This window comes from Pongo abelii, chromosome 7 (assembly GCF_028885655.2).
Source record: "Pongo abelii isolate AG06213 chromosome 7, NHGRI_mPonAbe1-v2.0_pri, whole genome shotgun sequence".
NCBI classification, from domain to species: domain Eukaryota; kingdom Metazoa; phylum Chordata; class Mammalia; order Primates; family Hominidae; genus Pongo; species Pongo abelii.
Window position 1 is genome coordinate 65620347 of NC_071992.2, and position 16381 is coordinate 65636727.

At 36.2% G+C, this 16381-nt stretch overlaps 1 non-coding gene across 1 annotated transcript; it reads left to right on the plus strand.

The window, feature by feature from the left end:
- The first annotated feature begins 532 nt into the window (after positions 1 to 532).
- Positions 533 to 677, plus strand: LOC112134801 (small nucleolar RNA SNORA7). Its single transcript, XR_002916152.1, has one exon. It is a non-coding gene; the product is annotated as a small nucleolar RNA SNORA7 (small nucleolar RNA).
- Positions 678 to 16381: the final 15704 nt, after the last annotated feature.

Below are 16381 nucleotides of genomic sequence, written 5' to 3' on the forward strand. Positions count from 1 at the left end.
GTTTTATGAATCTGTGTGCTTTGATGTTAGGTGTGTAAATATTCAGGAGAGTTAGGTCTTCTTGAATTGAACCCTGTATCATCATGTAATGCCCTTATTTGTCCTTTTTTTACTGTTGTTGGTTTAAATCCTATTTTATCTGATAGAATAATAGTGACCCCTGCTCTTTTTTGTTTTCCATTTGTCTGCTATGGAAAACAAAAGTAAATCGTTTTCCATTTCCATCTCTCTACTTTGAGCCTTTGGGTATTATTACATGTGAGATGGATCTCTTGAAGATAGCAGAAGAATGGGTCTTGTTTTCTAAATACAATTTGCCACTCTGTGTCTGTTAAGTGGAGTGTTTGGGCCATTTATATTCAAGATCAATATTAACATGTCAGGATTTATTTCTGTCATGGTGTTGTTAGCTGTGTGTTTTGTAGTCTTGATGGTGTAGTTGCTTTACAGGGTCTCTGGGCTATGTGCTTGCATGTGCTTTTATGGTAGCAAGTACTAGTACTGTTCTTTCATTTCCATGTTTAGAACTCTTAATCTCCTGGGATTGTGTCTGGAGAGTGCCCAGTATTCTGCCACCTTCAGAAGGAAGGGAAAGCAAACCTTCATGAAAGCAGAGGCATTCATTCCATTCCCAGCTTGCTCCAGATCTGGCAATTGGAAGACATTCTGCAACAGTGTCAAATCAGATGAACAAACAAAAAAGAACTCCCTTAAGTATCTCTTATAGAGCCAGTCTGTTAGTGATAAATTCCCTTAGCAATTGTTTCCCTGAGATATACTTTATTTCTCTTTTGTTTATAAAGCTTAATTTGGTGGGATATCAAATTCTTAGCTGGCATATCTTTTCTTTAAGAATGTTAAAATGGGCCACCAGTCTCTTCTGGCTTGTAAGTTTTTCTAAGAATTCTGTTAGTGTGACAATCTTCCCTTTATAGGTAACATTACCCTTTTCTCTAGCTGCCTTTCGATTTTTTTCTTTGCATTGACCATAGATAGTCTAATCATTATGTGCCTTTGAGATGATCATCTTGTATAGTATCTCACTCAAGTTCTTTGGATTTCTTTTACCTGCATGGTGTCCTCTCTAGCAAGTTTCAGAAAATTTTCCTGAATTATTTCCTCAAGTATGTTTTCCAGTTTCTCTTATTTGTCTTCTCTCTCAAGAATGCCAGCAAGTCATTGATTTTATCAACTTTACATAATCCCATATTTCTTGAAGGTTTTGTTCATGTTTAAAAATTCTTTTTATTTTTTTCTGCCTTGGTCATTTTGAAGGACCGGCCTTTGAGTTCTTCTGCTTAGTCTACTCTGCTGTTAAGTCATCCAACTGTATTTTGAAATTCCTGAAATGAATTTTTCAATTCCAGAACTTCTGTTTGGTTATTTCTTGATATAGCTATGTCATCTTTCATTTTTTTTCCTAGCTTCTGGATCATTTTTTCTGGCTTCTTTGTTTTGATTTTCAAATTTCTCTTGGATCTCCTTGAGTTTCTTTGCCATTCATATTCTGAATTCTGTATCTGTCATTTCAGTCATTTCATTCTGGTTAGAATCTATTAAACGGGATCTAGTGGAAGCCTTCAAGGGTGACAAAACGCTCTAGCTTTTTGTAGTGTCTGAGTTCTTTGCACAGGTTTCTTCTCATCTGAAAGAGCCAAGCGGTTTTTAAAAATTCATTATTGTTTGGATGGGGCTTCTTGATTTTTTATGCTTTTTTTCTTGGGCATGTGACGGTGGTATATATTGTATATGATTGATTAGCTTCATTTCTCAGTGCTTGCAGGGTGCTTAGGTTCTGTGTAGATTCCACGGTTGCAGTTAGACTTGTGCAGTGGCGTTCTCAGACATTACCTGTTGTAGCAATGTGATTTGCTTGTTTGTGTAATTCAGGCTGCACTGTGGTAGACAGCGCTTCACAGTAAGAGCCAACGGGTAGGGGTGGGTGCGGAGGCAATGAAGAAGCATAAAAAGTGCCCTGCCTCAGAAAGCATTTGCCTTCTTTCAGGGTGGAGCCACTGGAGAAGCCCAAAAGGGAACTCTTTCACCCCATGTTTCCTGAGCCCTGACAAGAGGAGCTGCAGCTGAATCTGCGACAGTGCACTATGAGGGGATTTGTGGGGGTCAGAGGTGACTCCTACTCCACAGTTATTACTGGGCTTTGGTGGTGCTGTCTTTAGCTGCTGGTGCTGTGCTTGCATTTCCTTTGACCTGAGATGGGCTTTGGCAGATTGTACTCCTGCCTCCCTTAGGGGTGGTCTGTTCCAAGAGTTATATCTCCAACAGAGTAGGGTTTGCCTCCCTCCCACTCCTCATAGCTGGTGTGGTACTGTCCCCTAATTGATCAAAGGAGAAGGCGTAGGTGCATAAAGCTGTCCCTGGCTGCATGTCTTACTGCCTGGAATAAACCTCAGCATCAGGAACTCTCCTTCCACTCCAGTACTGAGATGGGAGAGATCCCAATTCCACTGCCTACTACTGGGGCACTTTCCACACTTGACACTCAGTTCTGGCTGTGGGGGTCTTTTCCCTGTCCCAGAGTAAGCACCCGAATCTATGGCCTAAGACTGCAATGCCAGCTGTGGTCACCAGGTTAGCAATGTTTCTAAACTCTCCAAATGGTGCCTTGCCAGCTGTGGGCTTGTAACCAGAGAGGGTGGAACCCCTCTCAGGCAAGCAATGTGAGCAGCAAGCTGTGAAGAGTGCAGTCCACTCGAGTCTCAGTCTCACAGCAGCCCCTAGTAGCACACTGGGTATTGTTCTAGGTAGGTGTAGGAGAGCCTGGCTTCCCTGCCTCTCCTTGGCTGGGCAGCAGCTGTGGCCATTTCAGCCCAAGCTCAGGCAGAGTATGATATGCAGCTCAGCATTAAACTTTCAAAATGATACCTTAGGCTTGTAACCCAGAAAGGTGGGGCATCACTTCAACAAGTAGTGTGGGCAAGAAGCTATGAAGAGTGGACTTTGATTGGGTCTCCATCTCACAGCAGCCTGTTGCAGGGAAGAGTGTATTTCCTAGGTATACATGGGATGGCCTGATTTCTCTGTGGGCTCTTGGCTGGACATTGGCTACAGTCATATCAGCCCAAACTCAAGCCAAGTGTGGAGCTCAGCCTAGAATTAAACTCAAAATAGACCTTGGCCTGGGGCTATAAAGGATGGGGCACCACCCAGGCAAGCAGCGTGGGCAAGAAACTGTAGGGAGTGCAATCCACTCTCATCTCAGTCTCAACAGCAGCTCATAGCACTGTATGTAGTAAGTACTCATCCAGGGGTGCATGAGTGCACCCATTCTCTCCTCTTCCCCCCTCCAGCAGGGCAGCAGCTGCAGCTGGATCTGTAGATTCCTGGTATTTGGGCTCTCAAAATGCCTCCCAGCTGCAGCTGCTCCAGGCTTCGGTGACTGTAGGATTCTTTGTTGATTCCCTTACTGCACCAACATCTCTGTGAAAACCTTAGACAGCTCCTTATGTCAGACATGAGACTCTAGTCATCAAGAGTTTCTCCCATAGCCAAAATCATTAAGGCCCACTTCAGAGCTCTGGGATTTCTCTCTTACTGCTTTCCTGCATCCAGAAGCTGCGCTTGGCTCTCAGAAAGTTCCTAGCTGGGCAAGCTGCTCTGAACCCTCTCTTTAATTCCGGCATTTCCATATCTTCTCTGCCAAATCCAAGCATTTGTTTCTTGTTAATCTGTTTGAAATGTGAGCGTCTACATACTATTCTGGCTCTTCTCCTGGAGAAGGGATATACTATCTGTGTCTAGTTGACTGTCTTGATCCCAGTCTCTTTTTGTCTTTTTGAGCTAGTCTTCATGATAGACTTGACAAACAGGGCTGCTGTGCAAATTATGCAAAGTCAAAGTAGAACCTGTCAGAGCACACCAATTAAGTTTGTCTATTTCTGAATCATTCCACTTCAATTCGATGTGCTGTATGTTGGGCTACTAAATGAGGTGAGAAACAGTGCTTTTGTCTCACAGGCAGCTGCCTTTGAAATACCAAATAAAATTTGGTGTTGTGATGGTTAATACTGAGTGTTAACTTGATTGGATTGAAGGATACCAAGTATTGACCCTGGATGTGTCTGTGGGCATGTTACCAAAGGAGATTAACATTTGAGTCAGTGGGCTGGGAAAGGCAGACCTACCCTTAATGTGGGTGGGCACAATCTAATCAGCTGCTAGCTCTGCTAGAATATAAGCAGGTAGAAAAATGTGAAGAGAGACTGGCCTAGCCTCCCAGCCTACATCTTTCTCCTATGCTGGATGCTTCCTGCCCTAGAACATCAGACTCCAAGTTCTTCAGTTTTGGAACTCGGACTGGCTCTCCTTGCTCCTCAGCCTGCATATATATATATATCCACATATGTATATACATGAATTATATATATATGAATTTTATATATATGAATTATATATATATGAATTTTATATATATGAATTATATATATATGAATTTTATATATATATGAATTATATATATGAATTATATATATGAATTATATATATATGAATTATATATATTATATGCAATGAAATAATAATTTTATATATATATATATATATATTCCATTATTTCTGTCCCTCTAGAGAACCCAAATACAGGTGTAAACATGATGTAAGATTGTACAGGGAATATTTTCTGAACGGTGATGTTGGACATGCCAGAGGAGACTTTTACTAGAAAGAACTTTTTAAAAAGTATTCCCTGGTAACGATAAATTGCCGCCACTTTTGCTATTACATCAGCCAGGTCACTTCCATCAACACAATTATTATTATTACAGAGCCCTGATTTTCTTCTGTCACCACACTTTATAATTACTTACCTGTGCAATGTGTAGGACACCTTGAAGGTGAGGGAAATTACAGACTTACTCCTTCTGGTAATGGCATTATAGGTACTTTGTACCAACACTGCCACTGAGAACAACTAAAACTGCCAGATAAAATAAGGAGGGGAAAGGCCATGATGTTTGCGTATTCATGGTAGAGAGCACAAAAGGTCAGCAGAGCACTAAAGGTCGTTTTTTGGGGGGGCTGGAGATAGGCCAAGGGCTTACTTTTAGCAAGCTCAGGAGGCCCAAGGACAGAAATAAAGGCTGAGATACTGCTCAGTGAGGAATGTAATTGAGGAAACACTGACACCTTATGCTGGGACCCTAATGGTTACATTTCAGAGTCAGTGTGAGCCAGTTTCGGTTTGTTTTACTCCTACTCCAAACCAGGAAAGTGGGCAGCAAGCAGATTAGGGGATAAACAGTAAAGGAAGACATCATGGCCTGAGAAGTGTTGACTTTTGTGCCTGTGAAGTGCCATGGTTTCATGGATGGGTAAGCTGGGTACTCCTTACCCTGGTCATTCTGAGAAACACATTGCATGAAGTTCATCAGAGGGAGTCTGAGAGTATGAAGCTCTCAGACACTTGGCAGATCTAAATGCAAATTCTCATATGGTAAAAGTAAAGAATGCTCAAAAAATCTGTAAGAGTGTTTACCTTTAGGAAGAAAAAAATAGAAATAGGATGGAAGGAAAGCAATTGCTGTACCAACTTTATTATTCATAATATGTTGCTTGAATTAGAGATTTTGATGAAAAACGAGCATTTATTCCTACTGGGTGGTGATAAGATAGTAGTTTTTAAAATTAATCTTTAAGTATGAGCATACCTTGGAGAAAACTGCTAGTTGAGTTCCAGATCATTGCAATGAAGTAAATTAAGTGACTCACGGGCATTTTCTTTGGTTTGCCACTGCATATGAAAGTTATGTTTACACTATACTGTAGCTTATTAAGTGCAATAGCATTATGTCTAAAACAATATGTAGGCCTTAGTTTAAAAAGACTTTAATGTTAAAAAATGCTAATAATCATGTGGGCCTCCAATGAGACTAAACTTTTTGCTGGAGGAGGGTGTTGCTTCAATGTTGATGGCTTTCGACTGATCAGAGTGGCAGTTGCTGAAGGCTGAGGTGGCTGTGGCAATTTCTTTAAATAACACAACAATGAAGTTTGCTTTACTAGTTGACTCTTGCTTTCATAAAAAATTTCTCTAAGGCATGTGATGCTGTTTGATAGCATTTTATCCATAGTATAACTTCTTTCAAAATTGGAATCAACTCTTTCAAACCCTGCCACTGCTTTATCCACTAAGTTCATGTCATATTGTAAATCCTTTGTTGTCATTTCAGTAACATTTACAGCATCTTCACCAGGAGTAGATTCCATCTAATAACACACTTTCTTTGCTTGTCCACAAAAAGCAATTTCTCATTTGTTAAAGTTTTATCTTGAGATTGCAGCAATTCAGTGGCATCTTGAGGCTTCACTTCTATTTCCAGTTCTCTTGCTATTTCCACTGCATCTGCAGTTATTACCTCCACTGAAGTCTTGAATCCTCCATTTGCATCTAGGATGGTGAATTTTTTTCCAGAGGGTATTCAATTAACTTTATCCGTATCCATCAGAGGCATCAGTATCTCTGGCAGATATCATCATACAAAATATATTTCTTAAATAATAAGACTTGAAAGTCAAAATTACTCCTTGATCCATGGCTGCAAATGGATACTATGTCAACAAATATGAAAAAGCATTAATCTCCTTGTACATGTCCATCAGAGTCCTTGGACAACCAAGGGAATTTTCAGTGAGCAGTAATATTTCAAAATAAATATATTTTTTCTGAGAATGCTGTAAACAGGTGTGATGTTAGTCATTCTATTTATAGAACACAAGCAGAGTAGCTTTAGAATAATGCTTAAAAGCCCTAGGATTTTCAGAATGATAAATGAGCATTGGCATCAACCTCAAGTCACCAGCTACATTAGCTCCTAACAAGATAATCAGACTGTTCTTTGAAGCTTTGAAGTCAGGTATTGCCTTCTCTTTAGCTATGAAAGTCCTAGATGGCATCTTCCTCCAATAAAAGACTGCTTCATCTACATGGAAAATCTGTTGTTTAGTGTTGCCACCTTCATCGGTGATCTTAGCTGCATCTTCTGGATAACTTGCTGCAGTTCTATACCAGCACTTGCTGCTTCACCTTGCACCTTTGTGTTGTGGAGATTACTTCTTTCCTTCTACATTATGAACCAACTTCAGCTCAATAAAAACTTTAATTCTCCAGCTTTCTCACCTTTCTTAGCCTTGTAGAATTGAAGAGAGTTAGAGCCTTGCTCTGAGATAGGCTTTGGCTTAAGGGAATTTTGTGTCTGGTTTATCTTCTATCTAGACCACCAAAATGTCTCCATATCAGCAGTAAGGCTTTTTGCTTTCTAATCATTCGTGTGTTCACTGGAATAGCACTTTAAATTTCATGCAAGACCTCCCCCTTTGCATTCACAACTTAGTTAACTCTTTGGTCCAAGAGGCCTAGCTCTCAGCCTGTCTCAGCTTTCAACATACCTTCCTCATTAAGCATAATCATTTCTAGCTTTTTATTTAAAGTGACAGATGTGGGACTCTTCCTTCAACTTGAACACTTAGAGACAAATGTAGGGTTATCAACGGGCCTCATTTCAATATTGTTGTGTGTCAGGGAACAGGAAGGCCTGAGGGTAGGGAGACAGATGGGCAAACCAGTCAGTAGGTGGAGCAGTCAGAACACATGCATCTGTCAATCAAGTTCACCATCTTATATGGGCGTGGTGCGTGGTGCATGGTGCCCAAAACAATTACAGTAGTTACGTCAAAGATCACTGGTCACAGATCACCATAACAGACATACTAATAAAAAGTTTAAAACGTTGTGAGAATTACCAAAATGTGACACTGATAACTAGAATGAGCACATGCTATTGGAAAAGTGGTGCCACTAGATGTGCTGGACACATCTGGACACACTGAGGGTTGCCACAACCATCAATTTGTCAAAAAATGCAATATCTGCAAAGTGTAATAAAGCAAAGAGCAATAAAATGAGGTAAGCCTGTATTTAGGTTTTTGAAATTTTAATTATTAAAGTAACAATGCTGAGAGTGGGGGAGAAAGAAAATACTGTCCAAAAACATCAGAAACTTGCCTATTTCTTTTCCAGAAAAGATTCTAGTTCTTATGGAGGGTCTTAAAAGCTATATATCACGTACTATTAAAACTAATGGCATTATTGATAACAACAACAATACAGCCAAAGGTAGTTTGTCAATTCTTAACACCTATTATCCCTTAATTGTGTAAAAATGTCTTCCTCTGGGCAGTGAGGTGTTATCTCAATAGGAGAGAATACACAAATTTGTTGTTGACAGTAGGAAATATTCTAAGATGTTGATAAGCTTTCAGGGTCTTTACATGTCAGGACTGCCAGAAGCACTATTTCTCCAAAGATGAAGTACTGTGGTACTGAAAGTTCTGAGGAACAGTAGGTGAAGCCATTCTGTAAAAAGACACTGAGTTATCCATCTGTGGACTCCTCAGTGAATGTGGAATGAGCCAATTCCAACATGAATGGTTTCACTGTGAATTTATATGTTTATTCTAAAAACACAGGCTGTGCAGAGTATTAAGTTGGAAGTCTATATTTATTTTGATTCTTTTTATTACCTACCCCTGATGTTCACTTAAGTCTCATGAAATGGAAAGTCCGCTTTTAAACTTCTCTCCAATCTAGCCACTTTTTTCATCTAAATTACCATCATCTCTCAATTTATTGTGACAGCCTCCAAAACAATATGTTTCCAGGCTCAGCATTATTTCTACCAATATATTTTCCACATATAATTCAGTGTGGATACTGTGAAATCTGATCTCTCATTTTCCTGTTGCAAACTCTCCAATGACTGTTGCTCTCAGGCTTAAGGTCAGGTATTTGCAGCGGTTTACAAGTTTATTGGGTACGTAGATAAACAGACAAGAAAGGCTAGAGAAATTATCCAAAAATCTTAAAAAATCAAGACTTGGAGGGTGAGTAGGAGTTTTTCAAGGAGAATAAAAAATGATTATGAGCATTCTAGGCAAAAGAAACATTGTTTGCAAGAACTTGGAGACACGAGAGTACTTGATATTTTCAGGGAAACATTGCAGAATAATAAAGTGTCTCTTGGGCAATGTTAGATACAGGGAAAGGTAAGTAAAATTTGTAATTTCTGTAATACGAAGTTTTGTGATTTGGATTACTATTTTGTCTTTGTGGAAGCCTAAATGTTCTTTGTGAGAACATATGAATCACTGTGGATAATAAGATTAGCCTAAAGTGGACATAGGCCTATTCCTTAATAAGGCATTTTCCACCTTCTATCCTTTTTCAATGACGCCGGAATTTTTTTGGTGGTCTAAGAGACACCAAAGAGTTAGAATACTACTGATGACTGGTATTATTTGGATGTTACTAATGACTATGAGATTGGAATATAATTCCCAGGTATTGGGTTCAGGCAAAGATTGGCTATTACATCTGAAGAGCCTATAAGCAATATCTTATACGAATTAGGAAATAATAAATATTGATGAGTGGGTGATACAGATATGAAAGCCATCAACCACATGTGGTAATTGGAGACTCAGCATGAACAAAATTGTTTTATGCTCAGAGTAGTAAAAGGGGAAGCACTTGACGAGCATGCAGCGATTAAAGGATCCTGTAAAAATGAATGAAATAATGTAGTTGGAGAGAAAGAATATAGTTTAGGAGCAAATGATGCCATGGAGACCCAGAAAGGGGTGAATCCTATGAAAAGCTTACAAATGATCAAGATGAGGATTGTTAGAAATTCAAACGTAATGAGTTAAGTAAGAATTATACATATATACATTTTACATATTTTAAGCCTAGGTGGTATCATGAAGGAATTCTAAATGTCTATAGAATGGTAGCGGGAAAACCCGTTGTCAAAGGAAATTTTTAGTGATGGGGACAAATTGGCTACAATTTCAAGCTGAGGGAATGAGAGTAAGATAATTTAGATCAGTGGCTTTTGCTATTTTTATGCTTTCTGAAAGTAGATATTATGAAGTATAATCTTGATTTCTGGTTCCAAAATGGCAGCATAAGTGTAGGCTGACTTCACTCACCATCTACAGAAAACCAAAACCAAATATATAGCATAAAAATTTTCAGCAGCACTATCCCAGGGCTCAAATATGAGGATGAATCAGTTCCTGGGACTACAGAGAAGGACAACAACAACAAAAAAATACTTTGAGCATATTAAAAAGAATTGTATTTTTTTATTCACAATACATCTCCCTGCAGCTGGCCCAGCACCAAGCACATGGAAAAATTACCCTGACTCATGGTTTCTACACTGGAAAAAGTGAGATCGAGGTGGACAACCAGTTTCCCCACCATCTTGGGTTTTTTTGGCAGATCTGTCCATGCCTCACCCATGACAAACATTGTGAGTACAGGAATGAGGACATAAGCCTGAGAACAGTTAGAGACAAAGGGGAGAAGTGAAACTATTATCCCCAGCCTTGAAAACTCTGTTCCATAACTCAGCCAAAATAGACATCAAATCATTGTGGGTGTTCAGCATCACCATGCTATAGGAGGTAAATTACACAGATTCCCTAGTCATAAACCCCTAGCCAGCCCTTCCATCATCCTGGGATAACCTCTTTGGGAACTCCCCCATCCCTTCTGCTTTGATTGTTTGCTAAAGCAGAGACAAACCTGGGCTTTTAGTGCCATCTTGTACTGAAAAAGAGGCAGGTGACCTAGAGAAAAAAACATATAAGAAAGTAAGAAGGTAAATTATGAAGAATCTCTCAGCAAACATAAACATTTTTAAAAAGCCAGACAGAGAAAACTGCAATACAAAAGTAATTATTCAATGCAAAGACAGACAACATTCACAAGAAACAAGAGCAAACAGGAAACCATAACATCCCCAAACAGATAAAGTGAGGAACCAGTGGTTGACAATAATGAGTCAGCAATATGTGAGCGCCTTGACCAATAATTCAAAATAGCAGTTTAAAGGAAACAGTGGTCTCTAAGATAACATGCAAAAGCAATTTAAAAATTCATTAGGGAAATTTAACAAAGAGATTGAAATAATAAAAACAAACAAATTTTAGAACTAAGAAATATATTTGTTGAACTGAAAAATTCATTAGAGGCTCTCAAAAGCAGAATATATTAAGCAGAGGAAAATATCGATGATCTTAAAGATAGTCAATTTGAAATTACACAGTCAATAGAGAAAAAAAATGAAGAAGCATAAAGATCACTTATAATTACCTGAAGAGACCAAACATAAGAATTATTGGTGTTCAAGAGAGTTGAAGAGGAGCAAGGGTAGAAAGCTTAATTAAAGAAATAATAACAGAAAACTTCCCAAAACTTGAAAAAGATACTAGGAACAGGAAGGCTAGAGAACACCAAACAGACATGACCCAAATAAGACTTCCCCAAGGCATATAATAATCAGACTCTCAAAGGGCAAGAACAAAGAGCAGATCCTAGAAGCAGCAAGAGAAAAGAAGAAAATGACCTATAAAGGAACTCCAATTCATCTGGCAACAGATTTCTCAGCGCACACCATGCACCACACTTCTCAACAGATGCCAAGAGGGAATGAAATGACATTTTCAAAGTGCTGAAAGAAAAAAAAAATGCCATTCAAAAATACTTCATCCACCAAAGCTATCTTTCAACTATGAAGGAAAGGGAATTCACCATCACCAGATCCAACTTACAAGAAATGCTAAAGGGAGTTCTTCAATCTGAAAGAATAAAAAAAAATGTACAAAAAGGACACACCAGAAGGTTTAAAACCCACTGGTAAAATTAAATACTAAGACAACCCAGAATATTTCAGTACTGTAATTGTGACATGCAATCCACTTATAACACTAGTATGAAGTATAATCTAATTAATACATCACAATATATCATTCAAGCAATAATTCTGAAGTTGAGGAGTATAATTAGGTTGAGGAAAAGCAGACTAACCAAGAATGTATCTAGATGAGTTATACTGACTTAACCCCACTTCCACAGTCTCATAAGCCATGTACCCTCACACCCAATCCCAGTTACCAAAGGTAGCTACATGGCTATCACCACCTATATTTTCTACAGCTTCCCACAAAAGATAAATAATGTTAACTTACTTAAAGTTAAAAGGTGGTCACTCATAATATTTGTAGAAAAATTAAAAAATCATATGAAGAAAGATAAAATAATTAGCGAATTAAAGGGTTTATTAACTTGTTGAATAAAAAAAAACTGATACCCAGATTAAAAATAAAATTTTCTTGAAAGCTGAAAACAAACTATCCATTCTTTCATTGTAAAAAAAAAAAAGAATTGAAGAATTGAGATTTTTGGGGTGATTCTTGCTATTTGTTATTAATATATATATAACAGCCTGAAAATTATAATATTTATTTAAAAAATTAAAAATTGTAGGCAGAGAAAATGTAGATTTTAAGTTTTCTATCACAAGTGCATATATTAAAAGATAATAATAAAACAAGTTTTTCTTTTAATCAGTCTGACTTTCTGAATTTGATTTTGCCTTTCTTTATGATCTGTGGCATACAAAGCAGCTCTTAAGAACATGGAGACAATCTCAGGCTCTGCACTTGACCAAGAGGGCGTGCTCCACGCACCACAGTGCAGTGTCCTTAGCTCTTCTAGCGCATCTCTTTGACTGCTTTTTTTTTTTTTTTACATTTTAAACTAATGCTTATATCTCAAAGTGAACAGAAAATTAAAGGAACGAAAGAACCACTACTGTTTCTCTATTATTCCCTTGTACTTTAGGGAAAAGTTATATCTCAGTAATTCTCCCAAATTATTATGTGTTTACACTTTCATTGAAAACATACATTTTTGAGAAAATAAATACCAAGAACTCCCATGGTAGCATTTTTTTCGGCAACCCTCATGCTGAAAGTGTTTCTTTGTAATATCTAGGCTAAATTACTTCTATTACAGATTAAACTAATTTTCTTAAGTTCTATCCTTAGTGAAAATAGAGGGTAATCCACACCCCACTCCACCCCATTAATACAATACTCTTGAATACAATTTAATTTACCTTCAACTTCCCCTGCACCATACAGATGGTTTCATTAACCTTTTTCCATAGAGGTTATTTAAGTCTTCTTGTCACTCTTATAAAGTTGAGTTTGAAATGCCTCAAACTGAAAGTAATAAAGCTGTCACAACTCCTAATTAGAAAAAACATGACTTCAAATTATTTCCGTTTTGTGTTGCTACTCTACATAAAACTAAATATAACTGCTCTAGCCAAATATATTATCTCACTTACATTTTAAAAATCAGTACCCCATCACTGTCTTATTTTCAGTTTGAGCACCATGATCTCTGTGCATTTTCCCAAAATACTATATCATAATGTACTATATATATAACTCCAATTTCAGGATGTAGAAATAAAGGAAAGAAGAGGATTTACCCTGATAAAAGTATCTGTTAGCAGAAAATCAGACGATAAATCAGTGGCATAAAAGTTATTTAACACAAAGATTAACACTGAATCTAGAATGTTAGCACAGTCAAATAAACACCAATAAAATCTAATGGTTTATTCTTCATTTGTGCTGCAATATAATAATCTTAGGGGGAAAACAAACAAGAACCAGTAATAAGATAATACATTTACCTGAATTCTCCTTTGGAATGTCTACAGATTCCTTCAGGAAGCTTAGCATTTCTGTTTGGTGGCAAGCTCAAATACTGACAGCTGTGCTGTCCAATAGTCATTATCTGCATGTGGCTACTAAGCATTTGAAATCTGTCTAGTCTGAACTGAGATGTGGTATAATGAAAAATATACAATGGAACTTGAACATCAGGATGGAACCAAGATGTAAAAAATATTTAATAAAGTTATGCATTGATTAAATGTTAAATAACATTTTTATATTTGGGTCAAGTAAAATGTATTATTAAACTTAATGTCATTTTAAAACTTTCTAAGTGGCAGGTAGGAGACTTCAAATGACTATGTAACTTGCATTTATGGCTCACATTATATTTCTACAGGATAGTACTGGTTTTAAGCAGGATTGTCAAACTACAGCTCTTGGTCAAATCGTCTGCTTTTGTAAACAAAGTTGTATTGAAATGCAGTCATGCTTATTCATTTACCTATAGTCTAAGGACATTTTTGTGCTACAGTGGTAGAGTTGAGTAGTAGTGACAATACTATATGACTCACAAAGTGTAAAATATTTATATTTGGACCCTTACAGAAAAAAATAATGTTTGCCAATCCTTAATCTAGAGGAACAGCAGATAACTTGAAGTTGTGAAAATGAGTGGGGTGTATTTAGCAGAGAAGAGAAGATTTGTGAGATTGAAAAATATGAACAGCCATACTGTCTCTAAAATAATTAAAAAGGAAACCAAAATGAATAGCCAAACAAAACATATTTTCTAAGCTGAGTCTTTTGAATGTAAAAAGTACCTAAATTTAATGAAGTCTAGTTTGTCTTTTTTTTTTTTACTTTTGTGTTTTGGGATTTTTGTTTCTTATTTAAGAAACCTTTGCTTAATCCATTATTCCAAAGATTTTCTCTCATGTTTTCTTCTAAACATTTATAGTTTTATGTCTTAAACATAAGTTAATGATGTATTTCCAGTTACATTCAGCGTATGTTGTAATAATGTAAGGGTTGAGGTTCATTATTATACATATGGACATCCAATTTTTTTCCGTCACTATTTGTTGAAATATTATTGTGTTCCAAATTGAATGGTGTTGACACTTTTGTTAAAAAAAAAAAAAAACTCAAACAAAACAACACAATCTTGACCCTATCTGGGAAGGTATAATTCTAGACTCTTTGCCTGGACCATACTGCTTTGTTTAATAAAGACTTGCAGTTTGTTAATAAAATAAATAAATAAATAAATAAATGCCGTCTAAACTTGCTTTGTTTTTTCAATTCAGCTACTCTAGGTCCTTTACTTTTTCATAAAAACTCAACATCATGTTATTTTTTAAAAGCTTGTTGGCATTTTGATTAGAATTATATTGAATTTACAGACCTTCTAAGGGAAGATTGACATCTTGAAAATATAAAGTTCTACAATTCGTGAACATGGAACATCTCTTAATTTATTTCAGACTTTTAAATAATTGTAACCAATATTGTTGTTTCTATTATATGAAATTTGCACTTATTTGCTTAATCTTGTTTCTAAATTTTTTAGGTTTTGATATGATTGTAAATGCATTGTAAACTGGATATTTAAGTATAAACATCTTATCATTTATTGCTAATACACAGAAATACACCTGATTATTGTACATGGATTTTATGTACTGCTGTCCTGCTAAACTCACTTATTAGTTGAATACCTTTTTTGTATATTTAGTAGAACTTTCTACAGAGATAATCACACCATCTACCAGTAAAGGCAGTTTTATTTCTTGCTTTCCAATGTGATGGTTTTTATTTCTTTTTCTGACTCTATTGCACTGGTTATTCCACCAGTATCATGCTAAATAAAACTTGTAAATATAAAGCTAACTACTTTATTCCTGATTTTAGGGAGAAAGTATTCAGTATTTCACCATTTAAATATAATAAGCTATCAGCATTTCATGTATGCTTTTTGTCAAATTAATAAAGTTTCTGCTACTTTTAGTTTCTGAGCATGTTATTATGAATGAATATTGATTTTGTCAAATGTGTTTTGGTATATTTATTGAAAGTGTATATGATTAGTGAGGTAATATGGTCTTTATTGTGATTACTAAATAATAAACACATCTTGTATTCTCAGAATGATTGCAAATTGATCATGATTTATCATTCCTTGTACATAGTTTGATTTAATTTACTAAAAATTATTAAAATTTACTAAAAATTGTTAATAATTTTAAAATATATTGCTTATTTCATTTTGTCTTGTACTATATATTCTTCTGCTTTTGATATGAAGCTAATGCTGGATTTATAAAGTCTAATAAGTGAGTTTGGAAATTGTTGCTCCTCTTTTCTGGAAGAATTTGAATTAATATTTATTTCTTCAAATTGGGTAGAATTCAATACTGAAATCATCTGGGCCTGGAATTTACATCATGGAAAGGTTTTTATATATAATATATTTTTTTAAAAATGTAAGATTATCAGACAATGCATTTGTTCTTTAAATGTCTATGATAGTTGTTGTCTTTATAGGAGTTTCTCCATATCTTCTAAGTTACTGAATGTATGACATAAAATTTGTTCATAATAGTTAATCATTATCTTTTATTTTCTGTAGAATCTGTAGTGATAATTTCTGTTTCATTCTTGATACTACTAATTTGTGATTTCTCACTTTTTCCTTGAACAGCCTAAGTAGAAGTTCACATATTAATCTTTTTAAATAATCACATTTGAGTTGCATTAATTTTCTCACATGTTGTTTCTTTGTCAATAATCTATGTTCTCTACATTATTATTTTCTTTTGTCTGGCTA